At 39.8% G+C, this 16,182-nt stretch overlaps 1 protein-coding gene across 2 annotated transcripts in view; it reads left to right on the top strand.

Annotated features, from left to right (window-relative positions):
- The window catches only part of pex5la (peroxisomal biogenesis factor 5-like a), an 86,975-nt gene that overhangs the window by 764 nt on the left and 70,029 nt on the right, over window positions 1-16,182 (top strand). The gene's annotated exons all lie outside the window — the stretch shown is intronic.

Raw genomic sequence — 16,182 nt, forward strand, 5'->3', positions numbered from 1 at the left:
GCGGTATTGCTTCAATTGGTGGGCAGGAATGACCAAGGAAGTGTAAATGCACACTTAGTTGGTTGGAGCCTACATGATTTCCAATATTCACTGAGGACACAGGGAGAGTGAGAGAGCTGCTGGAGCGCGCCTGCTGCACGTGTAGGTGCATGACAAAGGTAAACAGGAGACGAGACTGTGCAGTTTGAGCAGGGCAGCCTTCAACACTGCAACAAACACTTACTTTCTTAAAGTGCTCGTTTATGCCCACGTGACGTCATGCAATCTGACGTACATTTTTCATACAGCAAAGTACATAACAAGCGTCTGTAGAAGTGTGTTACATCACGAGCAGGGGGCTGAAACTCAGCAGAGAGACAATTAAAAATGGGACAAGAGAGCACAAAACATGATAAAATAGCTGATAACGAGCAGCCGGATCAGCCTCAGCTAAGTTCCTTCAAAAGATATCAGAGGGGTACGCAATGTAACTGCTCCCCAGAGCTGTCACAACTGCATGTTTGATGTGCACAATAATCACACATTGTCAAGCAGATTCGCAATGCACAACAACAATGCCTCTTCAGTGGCTAATGATATCGTCTCCTCTGTTGCATTGAAATTAACACAGTTAGGTCACAGAGATACCCCAGCTCCCAGACAGTTGATTATGTAATGAAAGCCTGCTCCTGACTCAGTACTCAAGAGCATGAAAGACCAAAATTTAATATTTCATTATATACTACTCAAGCAGCAGTATTCATTGAAAATGCATGAAAAGGCGGTCAGCAGTTCTTGTCTGGATTACCACAGCTGTCTGGTAAGGGTCAATAAAAAAGCCTGAGTGATAATATATATATTTTTTTAAACACATATAATTAAAGATCCAACACATGTATATTCCCCTTTTAATCAAACATTTTCATGTTTCATCCATGTTTCAATGATCAGACACTTTATATGTTTCTCATCGCATGCATGCAAGTCATTACAACATGTGCAATGTTTAGATCATAACTGAAACACGAGAGCTCTTTCTCAGCCATTATGTGTGGCTAATTTAGCAGCAAATGTCCAGTAAATGTAAACCAGATAAACTATGTCGGGATTTTTTTTTTTTTTTTTCCCACGACACACACTTCCATAACTGATGCATTCATGTTGATGTTTACAACACTTTCTCCTTAAAGTCAAATGTGTGCGCTTGTGTGTGTGCACGTGGATTTTTGAGTAATGACGTCAGACCTTCGTCAGAAACAGACTGGAAATGATAGTGCTGCTTGTGGGGAATGGGTGGGGATTGTTGATTCGTGACGGAAAAATATGCTAAATTTGTAAAACTTTCTGGCAGCGATTGATCAACATGGAACTCTTTTAGTTCAGAGTAAAAGCTCCTTGAATTTCACAATGATTTCAATTCTACAGTGCAAAGTGTTTACTTTAGGCAGAGGAGCTTTTTGACCAGGAAACAGATCTCCAAGAATCCTGCATGCATTTTATGTAAGATACAATGCATGTAGATTTTGTCCACTAAAATCTTCATTTTGACATATTTAACAGCGTTGATGTGGTCTCTGAATGGAAGCTTGGGGCATAAATCATTGAGACTTGTGGGTCTCCATAGTTTGGCATTTTATATGAAACTCAATGTATTCTTCATGTAACACTGGTGCAGCATCAGCATCAGAGCTGTCTGATTTCCTTCACCAAAGTAACTACACTTGTAAGTCCTTCTTTATTGCACAATTGTCAGTCAAGTTATGAACATGGCAGCTCAGGAAGCAACTGGCAATGGGAACAAGACAGGGATTATTTCACATTTGATAACTATCTCCTTCTGTGACCTGGTGTATCTGTGCATATGGGTTAATGTGGTGGTTTAATCCATGGAGCGTAAGGTTTCTCCCATTAACGCAAACATGTTTTGCATGAGAGCTGTGGATCTGCACACAATGCTACAATATTGGGTGGATCAAATATCTTGGCATGAGCGAAGTTAATGAATGACGCCAAATGTTGTCCTCGTGGTTGGCTGGTGTGGCTCGGGCTCTGCATGGGTAATATCAGAGCTTGGCGTGATCGGTGCTGCTTGGCAGAAATACAATGCTGGACTCATGTTTTCTATTTTACTCTTTTTCTCCGAAATGTATCATAAACATGTGAAAAACGACAGCATCCTGTAATAGCTAGATTGTTTTGTGCATGCATGCATTTTGTGAGGAGAGCATCACTTTACAGTATCACATGTTGAAAAAGATTGATGCAGTTAAAGAAAAGCAGTTCAGAGGTGTGGATGTCAGCCTCCTTGCTCTTTCTGCAAAGGTGCAATTGAAGCTGCTGTGAAGCTTGCTGATTCAGCGCAGCTGCTTATCTTTATCAAACAAAAAGCCACAAGATGTATAGTTTCAGTTTCTATACTGTATATTTTATCTTTCATGGACTGGATTTAGAAGACACCTTGAAATTTACTCCACCCATAATCCTTCAGATGACATTTAACAGTATACACTGTAATTGTTGTAGTGGTTCCTCTGCTTCAGTATTCATGTTTACAGTGAATCTAATAACAGGAGTGCGTATAAAAGACATACTGGTTTAATGGAAGTGATGCTCCAAGGCCTTTGGATATTTGCTCTGTTAAGCACAACATGAATTACATAATTTGATTACCATATTTCTGGTCCCTCAGGGAAAATCTTGGATGGATGCTAACATTGATCAGAAATAGATTAAGTCTCTTAAGATCTCAGTCATTCACATCATTATTTAATTAGAGTCCTGATTTGTCAGTTTGATTTTTTTTTTTGCCTGAAAGATAGCTTGTTTAGAGTTTTCTGTCAGCCACTGATACAATATAAAAATCACTGAGTTTCTGCAGAATCAGCCTTCTTGATTTGCATTTCCTGTTTTGCGATCTGTGTCGGTGGTGTGGATATTTGTGGCAACCTGGTGCATCCTTTTGTGTTTACTGTTTGTTATTAATGATGCCATGATGTATCCAAAACATTCTCTTAAGACCGTATTGACACATTAAGATAAAATAAATCCGTAATTAGGTGTGTTTTATTGAATGCCATATAACAAGTCCTATTGATTTTAAATATTCCAACCAACACTCAAAGAAAGATTAAGCAAATCTGAGAGGATTAACTTCTTGAAGAGACGTAAGAATTTTAATGAACCAGCAGACTCAGTAAAAACAGAGCAGAGGGATCAGTCAAATCAATCAGCTGATATACAGGGGCGACATGGCATTACAACACCTGCAGGAGTCTATACATGCATGCACCTAACACCACAGTGCACAAGTGCATCAATCATAGCTGCACGGTCGATCAGGCCATCATTCGTCTAGCTCAAGTAAAGCTCCGGCTTTATTCACTCTTCCGTTGACGTAGCCGTGATGGTCAGTTTCAGGCACGACAAACGAGTCCTGGAAGCCTTTTCCACTATTTTAAAGTCTCCTTGATTTAATGAACTATGGTCTTGATTAAGAGCAATTTAATAGGCCTTACTATTTCAGGAGCCGGGATAATGAGTGAAATCAGGTGGCATCCGGCTGGAACGAAAGCTCCACAGACAGAGCTGCTCTCCTTGTTGGAGATGTGTGGCAGGGCCGGAAACTAAACGTCTGAGTCTAAAACTACCAGTCATTGTTTTTTCAGAGTGTGGTTTCAGGAAATTGTGAAAATTAGAAAATATGAATGCCATAACATACAATTTCCCCTTTTGTTTTCCTTTAAATGGCTATACGGCTGTAAAATCATCTAATTTCTTATGGACTGACAGAATCAGCTTTTTCTGACTCTTCAATAAGACTATAGGATAATTACAGAGAGAAATACTCAAACACACCTACTTCCTCTATTGGGAATGCTCCCACTGTCTGTTCTGGATTCAGCCCCAGATTGTGTGTTCTATAAGAACAGATCATCAAACGGAAATATTCAGCCTGATGCATCATTTTGAAATTCGAGTGCAGCTTTCAAATTATTTTGTTGATATTTTGTTTGCTTGTACGGTGGCACACTATAAGCACAGCTAAAGTTAAACTTTAGCTGTGCTTCACAGCAAATGTCCAATGGGATTCCTGTGCTGACAGGGGGTGTAAGTTATGATGGTATGAAGTTTACTGCAGAGGAGAAGGTTGAAAAAGTTCACTCAAATGAAGCTATGCACTGTAACTGCAATCCTACCAGGATTTGAGTAAAAAAAGAATCAAAGTACGTCAGAGCGGGACAGGGGATGGTATGGCTTACGTTCAGATGTAATCTATTGCATCCTGCATGGCTGCTTTGAACAATCATGTGCTCTACACTTTGTAAAGAACCTCAAGCCCAACTGTTTGGTCTTTACTGGTGTTATTTTACATCCACAAAATTTCACAACCATTTTACAAACATTGGAATTGTAGCTGACTCTCTTTTCTGACTCAGAAGAATTTAAAGCAGAATAAAATATAGAATAGAGAAACAAACACCAAAGACACAGTAGAACTTGCTGAAGACACCAGATAAACAACCCGAAGGATTTGCATTCTGCCACTGCTTACTGAGGTGGCTGGCATCCCGTCTGCAGTCACTGGTGACAGTAGGGGGGGATACTGGGAATCTCTCCTTCCCCTGGTTGGGTTAAGGCTCTATCGAGGCCCTGAGCAGCTTGTGGAGCTCGTAAAGCGGACTAGAAAGACTAAGAGGGACTCAAGCAAACATCAGCAGCTGTTGTTCTATAAGCTGATTGAGGAAAACGGGTTTGTTCTCCTTGCCCACATAGTATGGGAATTTTATCATTTTGTTATTCACTGTCATCTATGTTCTGTGCTCTTTGAACACCCACCCATCCACGCTACAAAATAACATAGAGGCCAGATGTGGGTGTGAGTGATGTGAGAGGTTAAGATGAGGGGGAGAAAAAAGGTTACAATGTATACACCGTCAGCCCCTTTAGTCAATATTTATGTTTTATTTGTACATTATAATCAAGCTTGTAATCTGCCACTGTGAGTCATAATTTCACTTAATGAGCACCTGCTGTCTGACTGAGAGGATGTGAGGGATTCATAACTTCCTGGGTCTTTGTCATACGTTGTGCTGCAGTTCATTACAGTCAGAGTTAAACAGCAGGAGTGTGTGGATGTGCACAGTATGTGTGTGAGATGTGGTGTAATTCACTCTTCACTGTTTGAGAATCTAATCCTTCTGGAATCTGGAGCCATGATGGGTTCAAAATTAAGAGATTAGGCATCTTGAGCATTCATGTCTGATCATTGTTCTCCTCACAAAGCAGACTGTCAGACATGTTAACTTGTCAGGGACTAACAAAGGTGCTTTCAGGTTACATCCACATTTTGAAATGAAGTATTCAAAATGAAAATGGGAACTGCCACAAACCAATTGAAAAATACCTTCCTTACTGCATGTATCGCAGCACTATAAAATACAGAATTAAATACAGAATACAGAAAAGCAAAGAGAACAAGGTCAGCAGTGCCTGAAATTCATTATCCATGTTGAATGAACCACTAGTATTCAAGGCTGGAGCTTTGAAGTAATTTGGGGTCAGCAGTGTCTTCAAAAATCTCGATTTAGATGTTCGAAACATCAGAGTAGGGTGGATGCCCGGTGAAAACAACAAAATGTATTACTTAAAAAAAAAAAAAGCTTTATTAGTGTTGAAGTAGCCTAAAAAAATAAAAAAATAAAAAATTATAATATAACCACATTTTTGTTGTTATAATGTTTGTCTTATCTTCAACATAAAAAAGGGATTATTTGACTAAAACTAATTATGATTGGGACTGATTATTAAACAGGTAAACTATGTTATTGAAGTTTCACTTGAAAGCCTTAGTCATAATCATACTGAGGCTTTGAAAGTATAAACAGACCACCTAAACCACAAATAAGGCACCATGTTAAATGGTATGTGTGTATATTAAAAAAAAAAAATTAAAACAAAAGTTCTCTGGTTTACCACTTTTTTAAAATTTTAAACACGCCTTGTTTTAAAATTAACCAGTTACAGGCAGCAGCAAGAGAAATCCCCGGTCTCTGAGGGAGGAAAGGTCACACTAACCACCCCTAACGGGCTGTTGTAAAGACTCGTTTTGCTTATTTCTTTACATGCAAATAGACACTTTTGATCGAAGGGGTGACAGTAGATAAGCGGTGCCTACACCATAGCAGAGTAGCAGCTCACGAACTTTGCACAACATCAGGAGCTTCAGGCGGAATGTCAAGGGACTGTCTTAGCCTGAACTAATGACACACGTACACACACACATGCCAAATGTCAACAAAGAAGCCTTCTCATACAAGAAGCCTATATCTGAGAAGAGACAGAATCAAACTGAAGCCCCCGAATTCACAGCTTCACAGCCCAACATCATCATCTCTGTTGCTAGATTTCCTCTGGGTGTCTTTCTGCTCCAAGTCTGTTAACACAGCAGCCCTCCCAGCCCTACGCAGAGAGTCCCCTGCGAGCTACTGTACAAAGCCACATTTTTCCTCCAACAAAAGTAGGACAAGGCCCAGCATCTTTGTCACTGAGAGCAGAGGGCTCCGCAGAAGAATGGCTAGCACATCCATCTCTCTCGCCCAACCCATTCATAACAGTCATTCTCCAACTGGGAATTCATTTGCTCCAGAAACCAGCCGTCTCAAGGCTGGAGTGCAGAGAGCATGTGTTCGGTCCTCAGGGGTGATATGAGCTATCGTGGATGAGAGCTGTTGATAAACAAATATGTACTTCACTGTGCCAGATGTGAGCAGGGCTTTCACCTCTGAGGGACTACCCAGTCATCAGTCAGTGCCAATGTTGTAAATTCACAAAATAAATGACCACAATTGTGTAAATCAAGAAGTTCTGAAGTATTAAATGATTTATCAGAGAGTGTAACTGTTATTTCAAACTACTTCCCTTGTTCCTCAAGTAAAAACAGTAATGAAAAATCTGAAAATGTAATCTGTTGTTTTTCCCTCTGAAACTATTGGAAAATGCATCTTACAGTTTAAATGAAGCCAAAGTAAAGTCTTGAAATTGCTATGAAATATCTCAACAGCTCCTGTATTGCATGGCAGGGAGAGAGTAAAAAGCAGAGACATGAGGCATGCATCAAGTCTAGAAACGCCACATATTGGATAATGCCTTATTTGGATGAACTGTTCACATATTTGAAAAATAAATGAGTACTGCTTTCCCAGATATAGATATGACTTAGAGAACCATGGGGCTCAAAGTTACAAATAAAATTGCACAGAATTTTGCAGTTTGCTCATTTTAAGTTCACATAAATACTGCATATTTTCTTGAATCTGCGTTAATGATTGCAAACGCAACATTGCAATTTTCTGGAATGACTGATAAGCATTTGTAGCATTTGTCTTTTTGCATGCGTTTTCCTTCTTTATATATTTTCATATATATTGCAGTTCTAGATTTCAAGTGGGTTTTCTTAATATTTGTCCTTTGACTCTTGTACATTATTTTGTCTTAGGGGTCACCCTATTGTGGACTCTTAGTCATCATAAATGACTGAAACAATTAATCTACTATCAATATTGTAGCTAATTATTTCTATAATAACTTATTGGCTAATCAGCTAATGATTTAAGCTTTAAATATAAATACCATGAGAAGTAGGATTACAAGCTAAACAAACCAGATTCAAAATAATGTCATTTTCTGAAGCCCATTCACTCCCATTTCTGAGACGTGGCACAATTCATTTTTCAAGGCTTGCACAGTTAAAGCAAACAGACAGACTCGTGCATGTTATCGTGCGTGTTATGTTATCTCTCTATATGCGTTTAAAGGATACAGAGGCTACAGGAGAATGCGATTGGATAGTAAGGATGGATTCAAGCATTAGTAGTGTGGTGTGTCCAGAGGCTGTTACTACACATGAACACATGAAACGCTGCTCTCCGCTTCATCATGGCTCACTCTCACGGCTGTTCTAATGTGAGATTCCATTTTTGCTCCTCGGGCAAGAGATACGCATCTTTTGATTTGCCGACTCCCAGCATCCTTCCTTTCCATTTGAACCCACAGTAACAACTCTTTCTTCACCCTCAGCCCTACACAATAGCTCTTCCTCTCTGAGCCAGTGATCTTGTCAGTTAATTACAGGCGAACACGCCACAAAAAACAAGGTCTGCATAGCGTCACAGCAATTAGCGTGTACCCACAAATATCAATTACATTCCTCTCATGATTACCATTAATGGCAATTTCATCACTCTGTCACGACCCTGTAATTACAACTGGGTACTACCTGGCCATTTATAGCAGGAAAAAGTTAAAACAATTAACATCAGAATAAAAAATAAATAAACTGAAGCTGCTCTAATTTCCTTTAAATTAATTTTCCAAGAGCTTCTTGCTACATGAACAAATGATTTGCCTCTGCAAATCTCTCTTGTGGAAGGCTTTAAGAGGAAACAGGAACCTTTGATGTTATTTGTACATGGTGAATGAAGGATGAAGTGTAGAGGAAAATGATAAAGCTGAAAAATGGGGCAATTTAACACAGTTTCAAAAGACATGTAGAAAATCTGTCAATATGTAACGTGTTTAGTGTTTTGTGGTGGATGAATTCACAGCAGTTATTCCTTTAAGTGAAAATGGGGAATAAAGGAAGTTAAAAGTTCATCATTTTAATGTTTTGCTTTAGTTGTGCACTAATTGTATCTCAAATCCATTCAATTCTGACTTCAGCTCCTCCATAACTTTCTCCATGAGTTTGTCTGTTGGAAGCAGGTGAAAGGGGAATTGCGTTGCATTTCTATAAATACCTATGAGACATGCAGTTAATGAATTCCTGGGTAGAAGTTGAGGCTGGGCAGCAGAGCGGAGCTCAGAGAGGAGCTGGGTGTACAGATGGGATGTGTGCAGGTTCAAGGGTAAACCAGCTGAGAGGTCTTAAGGCAGGAAGGCTTTTTAGCAGAGCAGGACCAACTGCTCACCTGGAGCACTCCCACATGCCACAATCTGACTCCAACTCCATATGCATCTTACTCCCTGCTTGTTCATGTGGAGGTAGTAGCTCCCGGTACGTGTTCATGTTTTTCCAGATTGCAGATGCGGTACCTGCATGCATTGTTGTGCATTTGTGCATCTGTATGCCCCTGAGCAGGCAAGCGTGTTCGCACAAGTGTAGATAATGAGGCAAGGCATGGATGTGTGATTCATATTTCTCCACATGACAGGAACTGCAGTGTGCCAGAGAAAAGGTCGAAAGACCCTGCTCCCCCGGCCTCTCTCCATACATGCAGGGAATGAACAATGTTGCTTGGCAGCAAAGTGAGTGATGATGTATGTATGTGGCGCTGGCCAAAACTGAATGAATGAATCCTTTCTAGGAATACATTTGAAAATTCAATACATATCAAATGTGCAAAATTTTACATATCAAAGGAACTGCCTGCTACATAAATGAAAGCATTAAAACCTTAAAAACAGTGTTAACAACTCACTTGTTTAGTGTGTTTTACGCAGTCCCGATGGCAATTGAGTGACTCCCCTCGTGGCTTGTAGCTGTTTGTACTGACTGTTGGTACAGTAAAAATTCAGTATGGGCATAAATTTATATAGCTAGCCGACTTGTCTCAACTTGTCTCGACACTGCTGATGCTGATAACAGCTCCAGTGCATCACAAAGTACTGCATGCATGTAGCACGCTGCTACAGTTCATTGATAGTTATAAGCTTTTAATTTTACATATTTAATCATCTTCACACAATTTCTTATTTCTGCTACAATCATGACACATAATATTAGATTTTTGTTTATTTATTATTAAAAAATACACATGAACATGAAGCAGCTTTAAAAAATAAATTAAAAAAACTTTTTCACACTTCACATATCTGTGAAGTCTGATTGGCTGGTCTTTGGTGAGAGGTCACACTGGGAATCTGTTGCAGAGAGTGACATCATCTGGCGCCAAAGACCAACCAATGGGAGAGAGCCACTGCAGTATTTTACCGGTAGGCGACAGGCCTACGAATTTGAGTGCAGCTTCTTTATATTCTTTATATGCCATACCTACACTGGTGTAATGAAGTATGTACCGGTTTGAGTAAGACATGAAGCACTGTGTGTGTGTGTGTGTGTGTGTGTGTGTGTGTGTGTGTGTGTGTGTGTGTGTGTGTGTGTGTGTGTGTGTGTGTGTGTGTGTGTGTGTGTGTGTGTGTGTGTGTGTGTGTGTGTGTGTGTGTGTGTGTGTGTGTGTGTGTGTGTGTGTGTGTGTGTGTGTGTGTGTGTGTGTGTGTGTGTGTGTGTGTCTCCAATTACAGAGAGTATTGCACGCATGGAAACTGATAACCTGAACCTCCAGAATATATCTACTGATGACCCAACAACCCCGACTCAACCTGACCCGGACTGAATGGTAGTTACTCCTTTTGTGAAGGAGACAATGATATACTGGCTCTAGGCACATGGAAGAACTTTCTGATTAATAAATATACAAAGTTTCAAGCTAAAAACCTTTTTATCACCGTTTGAAGGATTCTGACGGAATCATGAGATCAGTTTCTGGTTGATGTGTTTCAAGCCCATGTGCAGAGTGAGCTACTGCTATTGTAGAGAAAGACAGAAACAATCTGACTGTACTTTCAGTGGGAGCGACTACCTTAGATAAAGATAGGTATCTCAGTACAAAGTGGCATTTTTGTTATTTGGGAACAAGGAGGGAAGAGAGCAATTCAGACATAAAAGCAAAACAAAGGAACATCTCACTGTGTTCCTGGTTTAAGGGTACCTATTAATTTCTACTCTCCCCATCTGTTGTGACAGGACGAACATTGCTCCATTGTATCTTCCAATTCATTTCTCTCTCCGAGTAATCCATCACTGACAAAGGCAATGAGAGTGTAGATGTTTCTGTGAATCTGTGACACAGTCTGTATCCGAGGTGAGACACCTGTGTGGCTTGTTGGCAATGAAAATGTCTAGTTAAAGTAGGGTAGACATCAGACTTTGCTAATGTGTTTGGCTGTTGAAGCTTTCTGGGTGTGTCTCATATATTTGTGTCAAATCATCACATTCAACGATAAAGGTATTGGGCAGATTAAGGTGAACAGTCACTGTGGCTCCAATCCAACGTGCCTCCATGTTGAATTTATATTTGTAGATTCAGAGATACCTTTTACAGTAATAATGTCAAACCCTGGGTACCTGAGATTCTCAAGCTTCATTTCTCAGACTGAAAGAAAATGTCGCCTTTGACCAAGAGCTGAAAATAACAAAACCAATTCATGATTAGAGTTCCATTAAATATTGGATGAGAGGATATTTTCTTATAGGTTTACCAACCTACACTGACAGGATATATTACCACCTCATGAATTCCTGCCGTACTTCTGTTTACATACAGTAATTAAATCCTTTTAAATCAACTACAGAAATTGAAGTATCAGTGTGTGCCTGCTGGGGTGAATAAAAGACTTGCAGACCGAGGTGAAGAAGTGGGTTTAGGTTTCATTTTGTTTGAGGGATGAACTGGATTGTTGCAAAACATTAAAACCAAAGAGGTATTTGTGTGAACAAATGTGTGAGAAAAAACTGTAACATTTGTGCTGGTTTAGTTTCTGCAAATCTCAGTCCAGCCCTGATGCCAAAATGTGCTGAGACGTATGGCTTAATAAAACTGTTAATAAAAAGGAAGGAACAAGAGTTGCACCACTGTTCACATTCCCATCAGTTCAACTCCTCTTGCTCCAGTTCATATTGATTGAAGTGTGTGTGTGTGTGTGTGTGTGTGTGTGTGTGTGTGTGTGTGTGTGTGTGTGTGTGTGTGTGTGTGTGTGTGTGTGTGTGTGTGTGTGTGTGTGTGTGTGTGTGTGTGTGTGTGTGTGTGTGTGTGTGTATTGATGGTGTAGTCCTATGTAAAATGTATTCTTCTTTAAGAAAAAGGTAAAATCTCATCTAATGCGACGATTTTTACGCCTGAAGTTTACCTTTTTTCCTCCGCCACGCTTAATAAAGTAAATCACACAAATCTTCTGGCTGTCTCCTCTGTCTATGTATATGTTGTGAGCTCATTAATGGTATGTGTAATGACTGATCAGGCCTCGGTGTCACTGTGAGCTGTCTGGTTTCACTTTCATCAACAAAAACAACGAAACCATACATAACAACATTGCTCATTTCTTCCTTTGAAGCCAACATGAAAACTACATTAATGCAGTAAATTTCTGCTGTCAATCAGCCTGATGACGACAGTTTATCTGGCCGTTTGCCTCTTAGCTCCTCTGAGCTGTTCATTTTGTGGAAGGACACATCAAACAGAGTCAGTGTGGATCGGACCAAAACAAATGCTTCAGCAGCTTCCATGTTGCAGTGAGATAGAGCATCTTTAGCTTTCACAATGTGATGTATTTCTGCTGTCTTAGAACACGTAACTTTGATATTGCTTTGCTAGCTTCTATAATCAACAACCTAACCTGAGAGTGGTTTGACAAGATGGGCACAGTTGTAAAGTTTCTCCAAATAGTATTTGATTGATTAAATTATGTTTACAATCCTGGTTTCAAGATGAGTCACACCGAGCAGACAAAAGCACTTGGAAAGGAATTTTTTTTTTGCTTTGGCAAAATTCAGTTTTGTTTGAATCAAATGTTATGTAGGATTTGATGATACATATAAGACCAACTTTATACAGGCCAAAGTCCATCTATCAAGAGTACTGTAAATGCTATTGTGTTCTTAACAATAGGATAGCTTCTCTTTAAAAGTGGTTGTTTCAGCTCTTATTAAGGCTCTGTAGAGTAAGAAAGGGCCGAGCTCATTCATGTAGGCCTGGAAAAAAACACACCAATGCACACTAGGGGCTGCCCTTACTGGAAGTGTCTGGATGGATAGCTGGACAAATGGCTGGATGGAAATAAACCTCCAGTATAGATAATGAATCACCATCCACTTCTATTTACATACTTCTATTTCTGGTCTGCTGAAAATACCCCTGTGATTAATCTCTTGTGGACATTAACATCCTATACAGCTGGGTTATTTCTGAAAACCAACTGAATATGTTTTTTGAATTAACGCAAGAAAGCGTAGCAAGATTGATTGAATAAAGTTAATTTAGAGTTGAGACCTTATTTAAAATTACATATCTTGTTCCAGCTTGTAGATAAGCAAGCTCTTGAGATAAGAGTTGCATGTCTGAGGTACTTAAAGCATACCAGTACCCAGTGGATCATTTTTTTTCAGGCATGGCACTGTTGCTTTGTACCCAGCTGAATTCGGGAGAAATTTACAGAGTCCAGTGAAAAGGTCACAGAAAAGTCTCAATTGCGTGCAGTCAGGCGGAGAGACATGGTTCTGCTCAAGAAATTCAAATTGACTTTCCTAAATTGACTGTACAACAGCAAAGTGATTTTTAACCTGAAGCACTTCAGGTTTAATTTGAAAAGACTTTCTCTGCAACCTAATTTTAAAGTAAAAACAAAGACCACATGATTCTGTGGTGGTATTGCTGAGAAATGCTCCTTTCACATATTTGTCTTTTAAGCTCATGAGGAAACATTTCCAACCGTGAGCAAAAGCCTTCAATCTTTCTACTTGTAACATTTCTTTACCTCCTCCTCTCCGTCACCTCTCCCAACCTCAATAATGCTATCATGTCAATTAAAGCCTATCCTCCAGCTATCATATATCCCTGGGTAGTTGGACAGGCTGCCACAGAAAGGTCAGTGAAAGCCTTAACAATGGTGCAGAGCGAGATAAAGACAGAAAAAAGGAAGAGTTGTTGATGGGAGCGACAGGTAGGTAACGGACACAAAACAACAGCAGGTCAGATTATTACTTATTAAATATTTTTGCAAAATTGTGAAAGAAACTTGAATTACCACATCATGTTGTAGAGCTTTGCCAACCAGTTAAGTTTGGTTTATATCCAAATCTGTCCAGACTCACATATTACAAGTAGGGAAGTGTTTGAAGAAATGTGTTCACATGCTTTGCCAATAAAGCTGGCTGTAAACAATGCTTCAAATATGGATGTTGCTGGAAAGAAACACAATTCTAAAACAGATTCTTCACACACATCTTCAACCCAACAGCACAGAAGATCTAAACAATCACACCAGTTTCAATTAAATATGGTCACAATCTCCCCTTCTGTTCCTGATTTATGGTGTTAAATAATGGCCAGAAAAGATTTTTTTGCAGAAAGTTTTCATGTAACACTAAAGTTGACCTTTGACCTTTTGGAGATAAAGTGTCATCACTTCATCACTTTATCCTATTAGACATTTCTGTGAATTTTTTTTATCATATATACCACATGAACTCTAGAGTTAGGCAAAAAACATGTTTTGTGAGGTCACAGTGACCTTTGACCCCCTAGCACCTAATCAGGTCATCCTCGGGACCAACTGAAAGTTGGTGCCAAATTTGAAGAACTTCCATCGACCCATTTTTGAGATACTGTGTTTACGTAGGACGATGGATGGACGGATAACCCGAAAACATAATGCTTCCAGATCTGGCAATTGCCGTCAAGGAGGCATAAATATAAGAAATTAGCAGTATACAGCCTAACAGACTGAAATTGCTGACTGACCAATTTATTTATTGACTTATAATTTCACGTGTTGTTGGAGTTAAAGGGACTGTTATCACTCATCTGCCACCCTGACATCCTTCCTTTCTACTTTATTTCCAATGCATATTTCATTTCTTTATATTTTAGACAGGTCTTCAGATTTCTTAACTCCAACTCATCCGTCTAATACCAAAATCTTCAATTCGTGACAGACATTCTTGAATGTAAATTGTTAACATTAATTAACAACTCAGACGTTTTCAGAACAACTTCCAAAATATAAGTGAAAACAACAGCAAGTTTCAGCTTAATCAGCTCTGTTAATGTAACAATATAAAGTGTAATTTTCTTTTTTTATAAATGTAAATTTGTCTGCTGTGCACTACAAAGGAAGTGCTCGAGCTTTGAAGGGTGAGATAATGCGTGGTATTTTCTCTGCACTGTTGCTAGCCTCTTTTGTGGCCAACAGCTTTACCTTCAATAACAGACTGAGACTGTAAGAGAAAAATCATACATTGGAGCTATCAGAGAAGAGATGGTTGCCTCTTCACAGCATGTTCATTATTTCAGTTTGTTTCTCTCTGCATTCATTTGCTCAACAAACTTCTGAAAAAGCAGCCAGACGCAGCAGAGATGGAAACTCTCCAGTCTGGCTGAGGGTAAGAGATAGTACCAAAAAAAAAAACTGAGCCGTATGCCGTGATTACGTGTGCCTCACAGCCCCTTGTGTAATCAGCACCGCTGCCCACATCTAATCTTGTGTGAAGAGCAGGCTCCCCACCCCGCCACACCCCAGACACACACACACACACACACACACACACACACACACACACACACACACACACACACACACACACACACACACACACACACACACACACACACACACACACAAACTTCCATCCACCCATTCCACATGACCAGTAAAGAAAGTGCCCTTTGATGATGAACTCCTCAACTTGGTGATTTGCACCAGAAATCTGACATTTACATGACGAAAGCTCCAACAGCAGCATCCGCCCCCTCATCAGAAATAACCACTTGAGTCTACTTGAGTGACCCGACATGCGACAAACCTCTACATTTCATCTCTGCACTGATGAAGGCACCTCTTTACCACTGATTGGTTGGTCATATGATGGTTCCAGTCAAAAGTGTCACTGCATCAAAATGAAAATAATTGCTGTGGTCATCAGTTTTAAAAACAGAAACCTGAAGTGGCAACACACCTGGAAGCTATTGTGAAATCTGAGATCCCCCAATCGATGGTCGGGCACCAAGCCAGCTGCTGCTCTAAAGTTGTGTACGCTGTGCAGAGGGATCCCTTCACTGTGAACATCTGCTTTCATACAGAAAGCATGCTTCTCACTATGATATCATTCATGCAAGCAACCTATAATTACAGATAATACAAGTCAAGCCATGCGTTGGGTTAAAGAACATCTTTTGACAGACAATAACAACCCTTCTCCTGGCATGTTCCTGCTCTGTTTTAGCAACCGAAGAGGAAGGACTTGGAATGGCGAGCTGATGTTATCGCTTCCATATATGAGGCTATGATGCAGCTCAGTGAGACAGCACATCAATGTGATACTTTTAACAAGAGCTCTTGATTTTACTATAGAAGCACGTTTCATAATAATCT

Source organism: Brachyistius frenatus, unplaced genomic scaffold, assembly GCF_029030835.1.
Source record: "Brachyistius frenatus isolate BFR_SWC_R1_liver_20210118 unplaced genomic scaffold, ASM2903083v1 Contig_18, whole genome shotgun sequence".
NCBI classification, from domain to species: Eukaryota; Metazoa; Chordata; class Actinopteri; family Embiotocidae; genus Brachyistius; species Brachyistius frenatus.